Genomic DNA, 18,663 nt, shown 5'->3' with positions numbered 1-18,663 from the left:
ATTTCCATTTTTGATCCTGGGTGGTTTTCTTCAATTCCTTCATGTGTTTGTTTGTGTTTTCCTCTATCTCTTTAAGGGATTTTTGTTTCCTGTTTAAGACCTTCTATTTGATTGCTTGTGTTCTCCTGTATTTATTTAAGGATGGTGTTTATGTCCTTCTTAAAGTCCTCTAGCATCATCATGAGAGGTTATTTTAAAACCAAGTGCTTTTCAGGTGTATTGAGATATCTAGTACTTGCGGTGGTAGGAAAATTGGGTTTTCATTAAGCAATGTCGTCTTGTTTCCTGTTGCTTAGGTTCTTTTGTTTGCCAGTAACCTTCTGATTATCTCTGATATTAGTTGGTCTTCCTGCCTACGACTGAAACTTTTCCCTCCTTTGGTATTGTGAGACTGTGATTTTAGTAGTGAGAGCTTGGAGGGTAGTTCTCTATGGGCAGGATTTGGGTCTAGAGGGCTATGGGACAGCCTTAAATGGAGCCGAAGTTGGGTCTCACTTGTGGGCTTAGGAGTTAGAACACTCTCCAGGCAGGTTTTGAGTCAGGAGTTCTTTGGGACAGACTTAACTTTGGATACAGATAAAGAGTGGAAATAGTACAGGGATAACCTGCAGATTTCCAGGCCTGTGATCTCATTTGTCTTGCGTCATGTCTTCCAGTGGCCACACCCTTTCTCTTTCTTCTTCTGACTCTCACTTTTATTATATGTGATTATTGTGCTTTGTGATTCACATCATTTAAAAAGCAAAGAAGAAAATTAGATTTGGTGCAGTTTTTGCTTATTTTGATTTTGGACTTTTGAGTTTCTTTTTGTTGTTTGTTTGTTTGTTTGCTTTTTTGATTTCAAAATAAGAGAGAGCCAGAGACAGATTCTTGAACTGGATTACAAGTCACTGTTAGGAACCTGCTATAGGTCCTGGGCATTGATTTCTGGTTCTCTGGAGAGAATTTACTCTTTTTTACTGACTTCTGAGTTATCCTTTCAGCCCCAGGTTTCATTTCTATTCTACACACACACACACACACACACACACACACACACACACACACACACAAAATGAAACTAAAATTATGTGTTCTTAAATATTTGAAGACATTAAAGACATTAATTTCAACTGTTGCTGAACCTTAATAAAACTAAAATTGAATTTAAAAAACCTAATCATTCCTTCCCCCTGGGTGGAGTTTTTGGTTACTTTAAGTGGATATAGAAGCACTTTCTAAAACAGAAACAAAGTTCTATTGGCCAAAAGACTGATCCCATAGTAAAGGTGAAGCTGAGAAGTCAGACATTATATCCTACTGAGAAGAATGAAAGAGGAACAATATCCACATCACCTGCCTATGATAGGACACTGTCAGAGTGTCAGTTAGCAGTAGTTGGGAAAGCTGTATATCATTTTCAGGTTTTACACTAAAATGGTTGATGAAATCTCCAGATGTTAGCCTGTGACTCCAAACTGAATATGAACAGCTGAGATATTCCTGAGATCATTCCTCTTTACTTATGCAATAAAAGATTAGTCCCTTCAGATGTGAGACTGGTACATGTTGACCATAGCAATTATAACATAGATGAAAAACAAGCAGACAGCATGTCTCTAGTATTTTCTGCTGAAAACCCAGAGGAACTGCATGATAGTCCATCTTTGTTCAGAAAACTTCTTTCAGGGCCAAATGACTACACTTGTTCCACAAAAGGAAATACATTTCCATTAAAACAAACAGTGCTTGCTCATAACAAAACATATAGCAAACTAGCTATAATCAGTAAAGCTCAGATTGTTTCCACAAACTATTCTTTTTCTATGTTAATCAAACTCTTCGTCCTGCTCAAATAACATGGTCTAAACTGGCTGAGTAACTGAGGGTATTTCACATGAAGTCTTCAGAACACTGGGCAAGAAGAAAATTAACTGTGCTATTTCCTTTTTTGGGTATTTTATGTGTAATTGTGTTATAAATGTAATAGTATGCACTAGTTCGCAAAAAATAAATTTTAGGGAACAATAAAGTGAAGTTGATAATATGAACAAATTTTAAAAAAAGAGAATTTGATGGGATTTTAGCAATAACTTTTAAATTTTTAGCTATGTAGATGGAGTAGAGGTGAAAGAGGAAGAAGGAATATTTGGAAAAGGAGAAAAAAGAAAAAGAAGAATAGAAGGTAGAGGACATAGACTGTGTGACTTAAAAAGCATTGTAGTGCAGATGAGCAAATTTTGCTGGAAGAACATATTGTCTGCTTATACTAAACAGGGCTGGAAAACTGTAGACCTAAAGTCAGATTTTAGTGTGGTGTGTGTATGGGGGGAGTCATGCCAAAAGTCAACCTCCTGGAATTTCCTTCAATTTTTCCCTAAGTTGTTTTATGAGGAGGAGCCTCTTAATTGATCTGGAGCTTAAATTTGGCAAAGCTGGTTGGCTGGAAAGTTCTAGGGAAAAGGGTTACTTCTACTTTTCCAGTACTGAGATAAAAAGCACATGCTATCACAGCAGGCTTGAATAAAAGGGTTTAGTGCTCAAAATCATGTCATCATGCCTACGTAGAACACACTTTAACAGCAGAATCTTCTCCCAGTAGCTCTAGTTTCTTAATTAAGAAATTATTTGGTATCACACCTCATTTACACGTATTGGAATTATTTTTGTTGCAATGCATAATCATAGGTGTGGTTGTCCCTCATGTGGTATTAAACTTGGAGTTGAGAGGAAAACCATTGTATTGCACTATGTCTAATAAACCCACCTCTGCACACCATTACATGTAGTCATATCAGTTTCAAGTGCCTGATCAGACTATCTAGCTCCTTGATGGTCCTCTCAATGTATACCAAAGTAATTATATGGTCTCTGGGTAGTTTATATTTTACATTATGTATCCTCAAGCACCCTGAAAATGTGAGGAAATCCAAATGACTATAAAAAGATGTGGTAAGAAGGCAATAATAATGTAAACTTATCAAAATAAATAATATTGTTATTAAGGATCAGAGCCAACATCAACCAGTGAGCCAGAGTTGGCTTCTTGTTTTTACTAAGTTAATTAAACAATGATTTGTGAAATTCTGATGAAGAAGGTTTACCCTACATCACCATATTGGGAAAAGACACAAAATCATTAGTGATCCTGCAGTCCACCTTCAGTAGAGGATAAAAGTAATTTATCCTGGTCAAGTGTTCTTGCTCCTGTCTGCCTCTGTCTTGGTCACAGTTCCTCCTGCAAAGTGGTCCGAAAGTGAAAATCTCTTTGGATGACATAAATTTCCCTCCCTCTGCGTGGACCAATCTTTTGCTCTTTTCTCCTCTCAGCATGAGAATCCTGGGGAAATTACAGATTTTCAGTTCAGTTTTTTTTCTTTCTTTCTTTTTTCTTTTCTTCCATCCTTCCTTCCTTCCTTTCTTTCTTTTCTTTCTTTTTTTTTTTTTGATAGCCAAATTGATAGAATGAGGTTTCCTTTTAGAATATCTTTATTCCTTCTAGGAAAACCAGTTACAATGCCTATTTTACATATAAACTGTTGAATATGCCACCTATGACCTTATAGTAGCCACACTAAAGAAGCTGTCTAAAGCTTAAAATCTGTTTGTTGTTCAAATTAGTTGACACAAAATAACATTTTTAGGCAAATTTGTGCTTTCACAACAGATAGCTAAAACAGAGCCTTAATGAACACATTTATATCTTCACAGCAAGCTTAATGTATATTTTTTACACATAATTAAAAATGGAAAAATTATGTCTAGGGAGATGAAATTAGAGGTAAAGCTCTTGCTGCAGCAAAACATATACTCAGTGTTCAATCCTTGGGGCACATGATAGAGGTCAAGAACCTGTTCCTTACATTTACTTTCTAATTCCACATGTGCCCTATATTTGCCAACCTAAGATTAGAAAACCTAAGATTAGCTGATATTTTAACCATAGGATCATTCTGTTGTGCTTAACTGAATTAGTGGTGAAATGTTTCCTATACATTTCCAACTGGAGAAGTTATTGGTGGAGCCAGTTATTAAATTAATTATTTATCCCATTTTCATGTAGTATTATAAATTAATACATTCAAATACCTTTAGAATTCATAGTCATAACTTCTCTGAAGAAACATGTTTTTCAATATTTAAAAACTACGCATTTTTGCATAGAATATACGAATTGTTCAAAATAAAGGATTCGTTATTGTTATAAATGTATATAACATTTTTATTTGCATTCTTTTTTTTTTTTTTGGTTCTTTTTTTCGGAGCTGGGGATCGAACCCAGGGCCTTGCGCTTCCTAGGTAAGCGCTCTACCACTGAGCTAAATCCCCAGCCCCTTATTTGCATTCTTATAACTTACCATGCTGGTCTCAAACTTCTAACCAATCTGACTCTGCCTCTTCAGCATATTCTGTGTATTTCAGTGATTCTACTGTGTCAACTGGACACAATCTAGAGTCATTTAGAAAGAGATTTTGTTTAGAAAATGCCATCACTAGACTGATATTTTTGGAAAGCCTGTAGAACATTTTATTGATAAATAATTGATGTAGGAGGACCAACCTCTCTGGACTGTTTTACTCCACGGCTGGTTGTCCAGGTTTCTCTAAGAAAGCACTCTGAACAAGCCATCAAAAACATGCCACTAAGCAGAATTCCTTCATGGGCTCTGCATGAATTTCTGCCTGTAGGGTTCTTCCTTGTGTCACTTCTGATTTTTCAAGATAATGGATTAACACAGAAGTTCTCAACCTGTGGGTCTCTATATATCCTACATATTTACACTATACTTGATTACAATCATCGGATTTCAGCTACAAAGTAGCAACAACATAATTTTATTGTTTGTATTCAACACAATGTAAGGAAATGTATTAATTAGTCACAGCATAGGAAGTGTATGAACTTACAAGTTGTTAGATGAAATCCTCTCCATGCCAAGTTGGATTTAGCCATGGTGTTTTATTACAGCATCAAAACCACTAACAAAGATGGCAATGGTACCAGGTCCTAGGATTTTACTATGACAGAATTGACCGTGTCTTTGGGGAGGATCATGGAAGGAATTTGTAGCTATGGTGTAGAAATGTCTTTGAGTGCTCAGAGTCTAATGAGATTTTCTGAGCCTTTACAAGATAATCTTGAAAGCAAGGCAAATGTTGGAGGTTTGGCTTTCAAGGAAAAGTTGAGAGTTCTTTGGAAATTATACTTGGGATTTTTGATTATTTGGATTAATAAAAAATAAAATGAAACTTTCCATTTGCTGTGATAAAGGGTATTAGTCAGTTAGAGCTGAAGAATAACCTTCACTGTGTACTGTTTGTCCTTTCATGAAGGCCAGAAGGCTATAGATGAATAAAATTTTGCTGTGTCCTGAAATTATATTCTATTGATTAACATGCCTGTTTATGTGTTAGTAGTAAACTAATCTATTTGCTATAGTTCTATATTATCATGTAAAATCATGGAGGTGTTACCCCCTAGCACTGATTCTATGTTTCAGGATCATTTCAAGTTTACATTCATCAGTGCAATTACAAAAGGAATTTTGCATTATTTTACATTTTTGTGAAGAAATATATTGGTATTTTGATGAAGGCCATCTTGACTATGAAAATTTATTTTCATAGAATTATTATTTTCATATTAAACATGCCAATACAGGAGCATGAAAAGTATTTCAATCTTCTGGTATCTATTCAAATGTCTTATTTTTACAGTATGTATCTTTTTTTTCAATTTTGGGGCTTTCTGAGTTTTTTGTTTGTTTTGTTTTCAAGACAAGGTTTCTCTGTATAACATCCCTGACTGTACTAGATCTGTAGTGCAGGTTTGCTTTGAACTCACATGGAACCTCTGATGCAATAAAGTGTTACTGTGCTCAAAACTCCTAGGGATGTGCACTACTCCTCTACATCTACTCAATTACTTTGGATCTAGGAATGAAAGACACACACAGAGTCTAAGCAGCTCAATGGTTGGGCTACTCCCTAACTTCCCATTATCCCTTACATTATTCCTCAATTATTACTAAAATCTATATTCTAACTTGGTTGCCTGGACCCAGTTGGGCAGTCCTCTCAGCTGTGCCCTCCTAGCAACTTCAAATGACTATATCCTCTTTCTTCTCTATCTCTCAAACTTGATATTTCCGTTTCCCCATCATGGTGATTCTAAAACCCCTTCTTCCTCTGGTCCTTTGCCTGGGAAATATAAAATCCTTCCATGGTCTACTTGCTGACTTATTAGCTACCAGCAACTTTATTTACCAATTGGTACTAAGTGGGTGCAAGGATCCCCAGAGTCTGGATATGCAGATCCAAGTGTGATTTAGGGAGCTGAATAACACAAGTAGCACTATAGCCAATCCACAATACTCCACCTACTTCTGCATCCTTAATGCTGGAATTAAATGCATGTCCCACCACCACATTGGCCAACGTTTTCACTTTTAAAGTCAAATGTATCCGTAGAGGTTTTGGAGGTTATTTTGAATGAGTCTGTCACCCTGGCTTTTTTCTCGATATGTTTGCCTTTTATGTATAGGAAAACTACCGACTTTTCCATATTAAATTCACATTATGATAATTTGCTAACGGTATTTATCAGCTATAGGTATTTTCTGGTCGAGTCTTTAGGTTCTATTATATATAGAACGTTAGTCATCTTCAAGTAATGGATTCCTGACCTCTTCCCTTCCAATTTGTATTTTCTTTTCTCCTCACTGATCTTACTGCTCTGATAATGATTTCAAGCATTGCAATTCTAAGTTTTCTGTGGTGGATATAATTAAATCTTTGGTGATTTTGTGGAAAACCCCCACAATTTAATCTAATGCTATTCTGTTCTTGATTCTATTTATGTAGTAGTTTACCAATATTACCCATGTCAACACATCTCTATATTATCTGTATGAGGCTGAATTGGTCATGATGGATACACTTTTTGCTGTTTAGTCCAGATTCCATGCAGTGAAGGTGCCACTCCGAGTATATAATGGCATGTGTTGGATGCAGGAACAACATAGGAATAAGTTACAGTTACCTACATAGTATTCTGGGGAAATTTACCCTGGTTCAGTTATAAGACTGGAGGTTGACAACTAGTAGAATGAACATAGGTGAAATACCTGAAATTCCAGAGAAGACTCCATTCAATGCTTGTGCTGGGTTATTAGGTGGATAAAATAAGAATAAAACAATTCTTTAAAAAATGCTACCTGTGTTTTTCTCCTGTTCTTCAAATCTATATTTGAGAGCCCTAAAAACTAATCTTGATTTATATGACCATTTTTCTGAGAATGATAATCCATCCTTGCTACTTTTCTGAAATATCTCTCCTCTCCATCTCACCAAACATAATAGAAGTCTTACAGGAAATGTGTTTTCACATAAGATATAGTAGAGGGTCATGACAAAGAGTAGATTACTGCAAGTTTATCACCTAGCATGTGGACATTCCAATCATCTTGACAAGAAATTTATGTGGAATTTGGATATGAAGAATTAGAGTAACTTGAAAAAATAATCCAGCTAAATAAGAGAAAGTTTTATAGGCATTCCCTTGAAACAGTAGCAAGGAGAGAGAGAGAGAGAGAGAGAGAGAGAGAGAGAGAGAGAGAGAGAGAGAGAGAGAGAGAGAGAGAGAACGCACACTGGTAGCTAGAAAGAGTAGAATGAACAAAGTTACAATGAAAGAGAGGATCAATTAAATGTTTGCATGCTTATCAACATTGCTATTACATTTTGGTATATGTGAGTGAATTGACTTTTATTTATTTATTACCTGACTAACTAGCCCAATAATTAGTTCTGCTAGTGATCCATGATGTATGACCCTTAATTCTATTGCAGCATTTACATTTATATTTCATAGAACCTCTTTAATTGCAACTTCCCAAGATATATATGACAGAAATTTTAATTAGCCTTTAAAATTGAGCATACTAAAAAGAAATTTAAAAAATTATTAAGAATCTTTGAACTTTCATGTGAATCAGCTACTTGGACTAAGCAAACCAGTGATTCCTCAGGTATGATAATCAAATATCCCTCTCAAATAATATGCTGAAGATATTTTTAAAAAGTGGTGCACATCTATTTGGTCACATAAAATGGGGCATAACTGGGTTTAATGGAAGAAATTAATGAACCTTAATTTAAGATGGGCATCAACAGAAAATGATTTTAATGAGCAACAGACAATGGTGAAAAGATTCTCTGAAGAAAGTTGGATCTCACATTTTATACTCATTTTCATCACTGTCAAGAGAAGTGTGAGCACATAAATCTTGTTTATGGCCCAGGTAACAAGGCTTGCTAATCTCGTATGCGAGCTAGCACTAGTTGTTTATAAATCTTGATGTACAGCTTAAAACAAGTGGCCAACACGTCTTGTTATTTGCTTGATGAACAATATAGTACAGTTATAGACTTGTTAATTGTCAATGCTTAACTTTTATTTTTATTGTCTTTTATCTTATGTTATTTTATTATTTTGGATGTGAGTGTGTGTGTGTGTGTGTGTGTGTGTGTGTGTGTGTGTGTGTATGTGTACATGTGCACCTTCTTTTACAGACTTGAGGTCAACATTATGTCAATATCTTCCTCAGTCTTTTCTCCATTTTACTTTTTGAGGAAGGCTCTCTCAGGAACGGAATTCACTGATGTAGCTGCAGTGGTCAATAAGCCCAAAGACTTGCCTGTCTATGTCCCTATTGCTGAGTTTACATGTATGTACCATAAAGCTTGTCTTTTGTGTGAATGATGAGGCTCAAAAACAGATGCTTATGCTCAGGAAGCAATTATTATACAGACTGACTAATCTTCTATGCCCATTGTGATCTCTTCTGCTCTGTTTGTTTATTTTTATGCTACACTAATTAATTACTGTGTACATTTTAGGAGTGTAGAGAGGGCAGCATTAACATGTCAGGGGACATACATGGATATTAGAGTCAAATTTAAAGTGTTAATTCATTTTGGTTATGAAGGCATCTGGGTATCAAACTCAGGTGATAAAACTTTGTGGCAGCCATGTTTATTTGCCAAGCTATTTTGGCAACCTCTGATGTGTTTTATGATATAAGATGAAACACAAGAAATCACCACTATTGAAGGTCAAAACAAACAAACAACAAATCAACTTGTATGTTTTCAGTTTTGTTTAAACTAAAACATAAACTAATTTCTCTAAGGATATCCTTACTTATGTCCAAAAGCCCCAAGAAATCTCCAAGTTGATAAAAAAAAAAGCATAAAAGAACATATGAACCAGCAGATCTAGGAAACCCCGGAATTGTCCTGGTTGTTCAATAGATGTCTTTCTAACTAGCTTTAAGTTTGTTGATGAAAACATTCCTGCCAATTCTTGCTTGGTAACTCAACAATCTTTTTTTTTTCATGATAATAGATAGTATTGCTTTTCTGAACAGGATATTTGAAGCCCTGTTCACAAAGCAAAGGGAGCAAAATAACCTGTCTTTTATTCCATAATGCATCATCAGATACAAACACAGAAAGACATCACTTCAGGGAATTTTCTGCTTCCCAATGTTTTATCTATTGGTCACCTATTAGATTTTCTTGCTTTCCTGGCATCTGGAACTTTCTGGTGGCTAACCCCATGGTCCGCATCTCCCATAGCTACACACCTCTGTTTAAATTCCTGATCCTCTGTAGGTCTCTCACACATCTTCTCATACTTGATCCTGCCCCCTGTTTTTCCCTTCCCCTATACTTTATCCCATATCTCTCCCACACTCTACCTCCAGTGATTATTATGTTCCCCTTCTAAGATGGACTGAAGCACTCACATTTTGGTCTTCCTTTTTCATGAGCTTTATGTGGTTTTCTGAGCTTCTTTTTTTTGGCCTGGATCAACTTATCAACAACTTATCAGTGAGTGCATACCATGTGTGTTCTATTGTGACTGATTTTCCTCACTCAGGATGATATTTTCCAGATTCATCCATTTGCCTGTGAACTTGATGAAGTCATTGCTTTTAATATCTGAGTAGTACTCTGTTGTTTAAATGTACAACATTTTCTTTATCCAATCTTCTGTTGAGAAAAATCTGGCGTCTTCCCAGCTTCTGGTTCTTAGTAATGAGGCACTATGGACACAGTGGAGCATTGTCCTTGTTAAATGTTGAAACATCTTTGGTGATATGACCAGGAGTGGTATAGCTGGGTCTTCAGGTAGTATTATGTCCAATTTTCTGAGCAACCCCCCAATTGCTTTCCAGAGTGCGTTTACCATTTTGCAATCCCACCAGCAATGGAGCAGTGTGCCTACTTCTCCATATGCTGACCAGCATATGCTGTCACTTGAGTTTTTGATCCTGCCTGGTGTAGTGTGGAATATCAGGGTTGTTTGATTTTCATTTCCCTGATAACTAAAAATGTTGAGCATTTCTTTAGGTGCTTCTTTGCTATTTGAGATTCCTTAACTGAGAATTATTTATTTAGCTCTGTAACATATTTTAAATAAGATTATTTGGTTCTCTGGAGATTAACTGCTTGAATTCTTTGGATATTATGCCTCTATCAGATGTAGAATTGTTAAAAATCTTTTTGCAATGTGTTGGTTGCTCTTTTGTCCTATTGAGAGTTTCCTTTGCTTTACAGAAGTTTTTCAATTTATGAGATCACATTTGTCTATAGTTGATCTTATAGCCTGGGCCATTAGTGTTCTGTTCAGGGACATTTACCCTGGGCCAATATGTTCAAGACTCCCACTCTCCCTTCTATTAGATTCAGTATATCTTGCTTTATGTGGATGTCCTTGATCCAATTGAATTTTATACAGGGAAATAATAACGGATGAAGCTTGCATTCTTCTATGCTGACTGCTAGTTGAACCATCTGTTGAAAATGTTGTCTTTTATACACTGGATGGTTTTATCTACTTTGCCAAAGATCAAGTGAACATAGATGATGTGTGGGTCTGTTCCTTATATCAGTTATCCATTTATTTTACAAATACAATTTATTTATTTATTTATTTATTTATTTATTTATTTATTTATTTATTTATTTACTTGAAGTATTGGTAATAGAAGCTATAGGAGTGGGATTATGCCATATATACTCATATTTGACACTGCAGTTCAAATAAAAATGTCAGGTGTCCAGCTTTACTGGTTCATTTTATTCCCTTGAGAAAGGTCTGGAGCCAGGCTATTAGAGAACAAACCCAAGGATTCACTTGCCTTTTCCTCACAATGTGCAAAAGATAATGTTTACTGCCTTATTTGTCATTTTATTCAGATCTTACATATCTGAAATCAGGTCCTCAGAGTTGTGTGGCAAGCACTTTTCCACATTGCAGGTTTAATAGTCTTTATGAAAAACCAAAATGCACAGAGTAAAAAAAGTGAATAAAATAAAATAACCTAAGTTCCTGGTTCAAAAGTAATTTTCTCACAATCGATGCACTCCATCTGAGATATATCTCTTTGCATACAAATTACATAAAATTATTTTTGTAGTACTTTAAAACTTTTATACTTATTTTTATAATTTAACAATTTATAATTGCTTCTTAATTTTAGTTATATTAAATTTAATAGTGTCACTCCATATTTTATCATCATCTTAATTCTTATTTCTGAGGCTTTCAAAATAAGCTCCCACAATTGGAAGAATAATCACAAATGAAATTTAGTCAGTGTCTTCTGAAGACTCCCAAGAAATCCAGTTTAGATTTTATTTTCTTTTTTGTTGTTTGATTTTTTTGTTTTCTTAATTTTTTCTGTTTCCTTTGTCTTCTCTCATGAACCTTTTCATTATCAGATCTGCCAATAAAATACACTGTTAATAGGAATGCTATCATTTATTTGTAAATTTACTTGCAATGCTGGCATAAAAAGCATTTTTCTTTCATACATTTTATTTGCTAACTATATAAAAAAACAACATAAAATACATATGCTTCAATTAACCTCTATGTATGGAAATTGCTACATTTATTTATTAATGTACTTATTATGTTGCCCATGGACAACTTACAGATGCAGTCTCTCTTTCTACATCCCAGAAGTAGTCCGTGGAATTTAAACTTAATTCATTCAGTATTTTATTTTCAGACCAGATGTAAATAGGTTCTAAAGGAATACAAAGCAAAAAGAATTGCAATTTGATCTTCATACTTGGTTTCAAGTGTCACTACCAGCTAAAAACAACTTGTTTGTCCCCCAAATATATTTTCTTAATTTTAGTGTTCCTACTAAATAGTTAAAACTATTTAGAATTTGTGGTTTGTACACCTATACCAAGTAGCTTTTAGTTCTGCTTTCTTCAAAAAGAATCTTCAGATTTCACTGACTTTCAAAAATGAAGCAATGAAACAGTACCATTGGACTCTTTTCCTCTGCCACAACTTTTTCCCATTAGTTGAATGTATTTCTATCACCCAAATTGCCAAGACAATTTACTAGTTGTTAGGGAAGTTAACCCAATCCTAACAACTGAAGAGAAATTGGAATTTTTAACAAATTCGTTAGTTGTCCATCGTCTTGTCCCGAAATTTCATCTTTCACAGTAAATTTTACAGATACTTTCCAAGAAAAGAATGCCAACATTATACAATTTCCCTGTCTACACTTAAATTATAACAATTTTGTGACATTGTTTTTAGTATTGTGGCTAATGGTGCATCTTTGAATGAGTGACATGGGTTCATATGATGAACCTTCAGTTTGGTATGGTTAACTTCAATCTTGTGTTGATGAGATTGAGATTGCTGGTTTGGGGAGAAATAATTCAGTAACAAGTAGTCTCAGATATTTTGAGGGCTGCTGACTATCATTGACTATAATCCCACTCTTCTGATTTATTGCTTATTTGGGAGTGACATGGTCTCTGCCATATTGTAAGGTATCTTGCTTTCTCATTGTAAGTCTTCACAGTTTTCCTGTTGTGCCTTAAGCAACATTAAGGATTATGGTTTTATGATCATTTCTCTAGTAAGTAGAAGTTGAGAATTTTATTTGAAGAAGTTGTGTGTCATCTGTTCCTGGATGAGCTTCATGAAGAACATGGCTGACCCATCTCTCCACTGTGAAGTTTTGTGGTTGCACTGGGTACATCCTGATATCTGACATATTATAGACAGAGCATAATGAGTGACTAGATGAAAAAAAATTACAGAATAATAATTCCTTCTTCCTGGGCTACACAAAATTAACTACTGTACAGATTATTCTCCTTTTCATTAATATATCAATATGCTATCCAGTAACTGGTATATACTCATTGTACATTGTGATGGGTTTTATGAAAACTTCCCCATTCACTCATACCCCTCGACTGTGTTCAACTCATAGTATTTTCCCTCCCTGTTTCTGCTGCTACCATTTTTTTAAAACTTTAATTTTAATACACAAAATCATAAATAAATAGACCTGAGAAATAAATTTGAACTATCAGTCACAGTAGTAATTACCTTAACACACTACATCTTCTGATTTCCACTAAATTGTATCTAATTTATTCTTATTTGTTTGTGGTGTGTGTGTGCATGCGCGCGCGTGTGTGTGTGTGTGTGTGTGTACCTAAAAATTAGGTGCTTTGTGTGAATCATGTGTAGGCATGCATGTGTATGGAGTTCATGTATATTTGAGGTTCCTTTCTGTGTAATTTATGTGTATGTGTGAGTGTGTGTGTATGAGTAGTGCATATGTGGAGGGGTGCATGGATATAGTCTCATGTCTGCTACAATGTGCATGCAAATGACAGAGGATACTATTATGTAGATGGTTGTCTTTTTCCTCTGTTGTTTTGAGAGTAGAACTGAGATCAAAAGGCTAAAGTGGAAAGTTCTATCCCACCCAAAAATTTCATATCAGTCCAGGTTTTCTATTTCTTTGTTTGTATTACTGCATATTTTTAAATAGTAAGACACAACTAAGAAGGTAATGCATACCTCTATTTCAGCAGATCTAATTGGAAGTCAAATAAAAATACATGGACTTTGCCTCACTGAAAGCCACTTCTTGACACGTAATGTCATCATAATTTGTAAATGGTAACTTTCCACAAATTACTATGTTTTAAGGTGAAATTATATATATATATATATATATATATATATATATATATATCAAGCTTATCAGTATCACCTATTTCCTATGAAAAATAAAGGTAACATTTTTACATTAAATCTTTTGAAGAATATTATATTTTCTCTGTTCATCAATGAACATAGAGTGAGAAAAAGTTTAATTTGCATAAAAAAGCAAAATCATACAATCTAGTTCTTGCCCTCAGAAAAGTCATCAAAAATGACTTTTTTATTTATGTCAGATTTTCCACAATAATTCTTATAATTTTAAAGAATGCCAAATTAGTATGACTACATCCATGTATTGAATGTCTCCATTATATTATTATTAGTACTAAATTTTATTAACATAACCACATATGTTTCATGTATGTTAAATATTATACTTTAGCTTTGAAGATACATATCTGTATTTCAAGTTTCTGTTTTCAGGATTCTCTTTTTACCATGTAACTCACATGTCACTCAAGGATACTCACACATAATTTCTCAATCAGGTGGCCCATCTGTCCTTAAATGTTTTCTGACCTACTTCTTTGGGATAAATTAAATAATGCGGCTCTAAAATTTTTTAACATCGTAATCCCTCAGTACATGGGGTTGTCATATGTTAAAGATGTTCCTCTGGAAGGGTTTTGGGAATAATCCAATATTGTGAGGAATCTAGTAAAAGAGTGGGAGAAGGACAAGGATTGGAACAGATAATTTGGGATTAAACTCAGGTTTGAGTGACATAATCTGAAGATGAATGAGTTCTGAGAACATATACTTTTAAAAACAGAAAACACTAAAGAATCAAAAAATCAATGTCTCCAAGCATACATAGAAAGTAAAAATGTCCCATATGATATATTTTTTTTGGTTCTTTTTTTCGGAGCTGGGGACCGAACCCAGGGCCTTGCGCTTCCTAGGCAAGCGCTCTACCACTGAGCTAAATCCCCAACACCCCCATGTGATCTTTTAAAAGATCTTTAAAAGATGCACTTCATATTTCTGTCCTTCAATATATGCGACAGTCTGTTCACACTGTTTAAAAAGAAAATTTAAAAATTTACAATGCCATAAATACAAATTCTTGATTCCTCTATATTGTTCATATATTGTTTTATTATATTGGCATTGGATTAATTGTTCATTTTGATAGCTTTATTAGCACCCTTTTTTGCAGTACTCCAAGTATGATTCATTTATACTACAGTACACTTTTTTCCCACTACTCACTGCACATCACCAGACACACTTACAACTTCTTTCTTTTAAGGATGTGTGTGTGCATAACAAAAACTGTGTATTTGTAAATCACAACCTTATATATTTTCTGCACAATATTCAAACAGATCCAAGAAAAAGTCCAAGATAAAGATATAGTATTAATGGTAATATATATTATGTTTTATGATATGTTGGACATGTGTGATCTGCTATTTGATTTTTATTTTATAGGAGATTATAGTTAAGAGATTGCATGAATCTCAGAAGAGGCTTTAAGCTTTGGAATTTTAACATTATTGAGAGTGTTATAGAGACCTTTAAAGTTTTACTAAATGTATTTTACATGATTCTTTCCTTAGATATGATCCCCATAAACTCTTGTGTTTGAACAAGACCTAAGGAAGATAGGCAGTGTGATATGGTGATTTGAATATGCTTGGCCCTGGGAGTGGCACTTTTAGGAAGTGTGGCCTTGTTGGAGGAAGTGAGTACCTATGGGGTTGAGCTTTGTGAAATTCCTCCTATCTTCCTAGAAGTCAGTTTTCTCCCTTTTTGCCTTCTGAACAAGATGTAGACCTCTAATCTCCTCCAGCACCATGCCTGCCTGGACACTGCGCTGCATCCTGCCTTAATGATGATAGGTGGAACCTGTGAATCTGTAAGCTAGCCCCAATTAAATATTGTCTTTATAAGAAAAAAGAAAGAAAATTCTCTTTAATGCTGTTGGAAAACAGGAAGGTGCAGGTGTTTTTCTAGACTCAGACTTTCTACTCACCTTCCCAGAGCTGCAGACAGTGAGTTGTCAGTCATTTTATTTCAGGGTAATCATGCATAAAATAAAGAGGTCTAGCTGACAGAAACTACCAAAGACCATATTAGATGCTCTGATTAGTGACACATACAGCAAATGGGGAGACAGGTATTTGATACCATTTAAACCTTGCTTGGAATCTGGTTAATTCTGTTCAGAGGTTACTCATACTAGGATAATTAGACATGTTTCAAATGTTTTTTAACTGGTGTCCTAGCAGATTGAACATCTTACTCTAACAGACCTTGAAGGTTTGCTGAAAGAGAATCATACTATTAAGTTTGTGCCTCATTTATAAACTCAAATTGTTTGATTCTGAGATGTTAGAACCTTTTTCACTCAATAAATGTTTCACTGGAAAAAAACAAAGAAAAAATGTAATATTTTATTTTCGGCATCTATGTTACAATGTGGAATCTGATGGTTTTCCGTCTCTGATTTCTTGAATATGACATGGTTTACTCTTTCACTTTAGAACAAATCACCAGGGTGTGTGTGTGTGTGTGTGTGTGTGTGTGTTTGTGTGTGTGTGTGTGTGTGTGTGTTTGTGTGTGTGTGTGTGTTTGTGTGTGTGTGTGTGTGTGTGTGTGTGTGTGTGTGTGTGTGTAGTATGCTACATTATCTTCATCCATTCCTCTGTGAATAGGGATGGAAGCAAAATTTGTTCCTCTTCTATGATGAACAATGCTACAATAAATAAAGACATGCAATGAAAATATGATGTTTTCTGGTCAAGGAAGAAATAAAGAAAGAAATTAAAGACTTCATAGAATTTAATGAAAATGAAGGTAAAACATACCCAAACTTATGGGACACAATGAAAGTGGTGCGAAGAGGAAATCTCATAGCTCATGTGCCTGCAGAAAGAAACAGGAGAGAGCATATATCAGCAGTTAGTCAGCACACCTAAAAGCTCTAGAACAAAAAGAAGCAAACAGACCCAGGAGGAGTAAAAGGCAGGAAATAATCAAACTCAGAGCTGATATCAACAAGAAGAAACAAAAAGAACCATAGAAAGAATCAACAGAAGCAAAAGTTTGCTCTTTGAGAAAGTCAACAAGATAGATAAACCTTTAGCCAGACTAAGGAGAGTACACAGAGATTGTGTCAAAATTAACAAAATCAGAAACGAAAAGGGAGACATAACTACAGAATCAGAGGAAATTCAAAACATCATCAGATACTACTACAAAAACCTATATTCAACAAAACTTGAAAATCTGCAAGAAATAGACAATTTCCTAGACAGATTCCAGGTACCAAAGTTAAATCAGGATCAGATAAACAATTTAAACAACCACATAACTACTAATGAAATAGAAACACTCATTAAGGGTCTTCCAAACAAAAAGAGCCCAGGTCCAAATGAGTTCAGTGCAGAATTCAATCGACTTTCATAGAAGACCTCATACGAATACTATCCAAACTATATCACAAAATTGAAACAGATGGAGTGCTACCAAAATCCTTCTATGAAGCCAGAATTAGTCTTATACATAAACCACAGGAAGACCTAACAAATAAAGAGAACGTGAGACCCATTTCCCTTATGAATATCAACACAAAAATACTAAATAAAATTCTGGCAAACAGAATCCAACAGCACATCAAAACAATCATCCAACATGATCAAGTTGGCTTCATCCCAGGCATGCAGGGACAGTTTAATATACAGAAAACCATCAACATAATCCATTTTATAAACAAACTGAAAGAACAAAATCACATGATCATTTCATTAGATGATGAGAAAGCATTTGGCAAAATTCAATATCCCTTCATGATAAAAGTCCTGGAAAAAATAGGAATTCAAGCCCCATACCTAAACATAGTGAAAAGCCATATACAGAAAAACAGTAGCTAACATTGAACTAAATGGAGAGAAACTTGAAGCAATCCCACTAAAATCAGGGACTGGACAAGGCTGCCCACTCACTGCCTACTCATTCAATATAGTTCTTGAAGTTATAGCCAGAGCAATCAGACAACAAAAGGAGATCAAGGGGATATAGATTGGAAAAGAAGAAGTCAAAATATCACTATTGGCAGATGATATGATAGTATATTTAAGTGATCCCAAAAGTTCCACCAGAGAACTACTAAACCTGATAAACACCTTCAGTAAACTGGCTGGGTATAAAATTAACTCAACTAAAACAGTAACCTTCCTCTACACAAAGAGAAACAAGCCGAGAAAGAAATTAGGGAAACTACACCCTTCATTATAATCACAAATAATATAAAATTCCTCAGTGTGACTTTAACCAAGCAAGTGAAAGGTCTGCATGATAAGAACTTCAAACCTCTGATGTAAGAAACTGAAGAAGACCTCAGAAGATGGATAGATTTCCCATGCTCATGGATCGGCAGAATTAACATAGTAAAAATGGCCATTTTACCAAAAGCGATCTACAGATTCAATGTAATCCCAATCAAAATAACAATTTGATTCTTCAGAGTTAGACTGAACAATTTTCAAATTTATCTGGAATATCAGAAACCCAGGACAGCTAAAACTATCCTCAACAATAAAAGGACTTCTGTGTCCCTTGACTCAAGCAGCATTACAGAGCAATAGTGATAAAAACTGCATGGTATT

The sequence above is a fragment of the Rattus norvegicus genome, chromosome 13, assembly GCF_021556685.1.
Source record: "Rattus norvegicus strain SHRSP/BbbUtx chromosome 13, alternate assembly SHRSP_T2T, whole genome shotgun sequence".
Classification (NCBI taxonomy): domain Eukaryota; kingdom Metazoa; phylum Chordata; class Mammalia; order Rodentia; family Muridae; genus Rattus; species Rattus norvegicus.
This window is presented reverse-complemented; position numbering follows the sequence as displayed.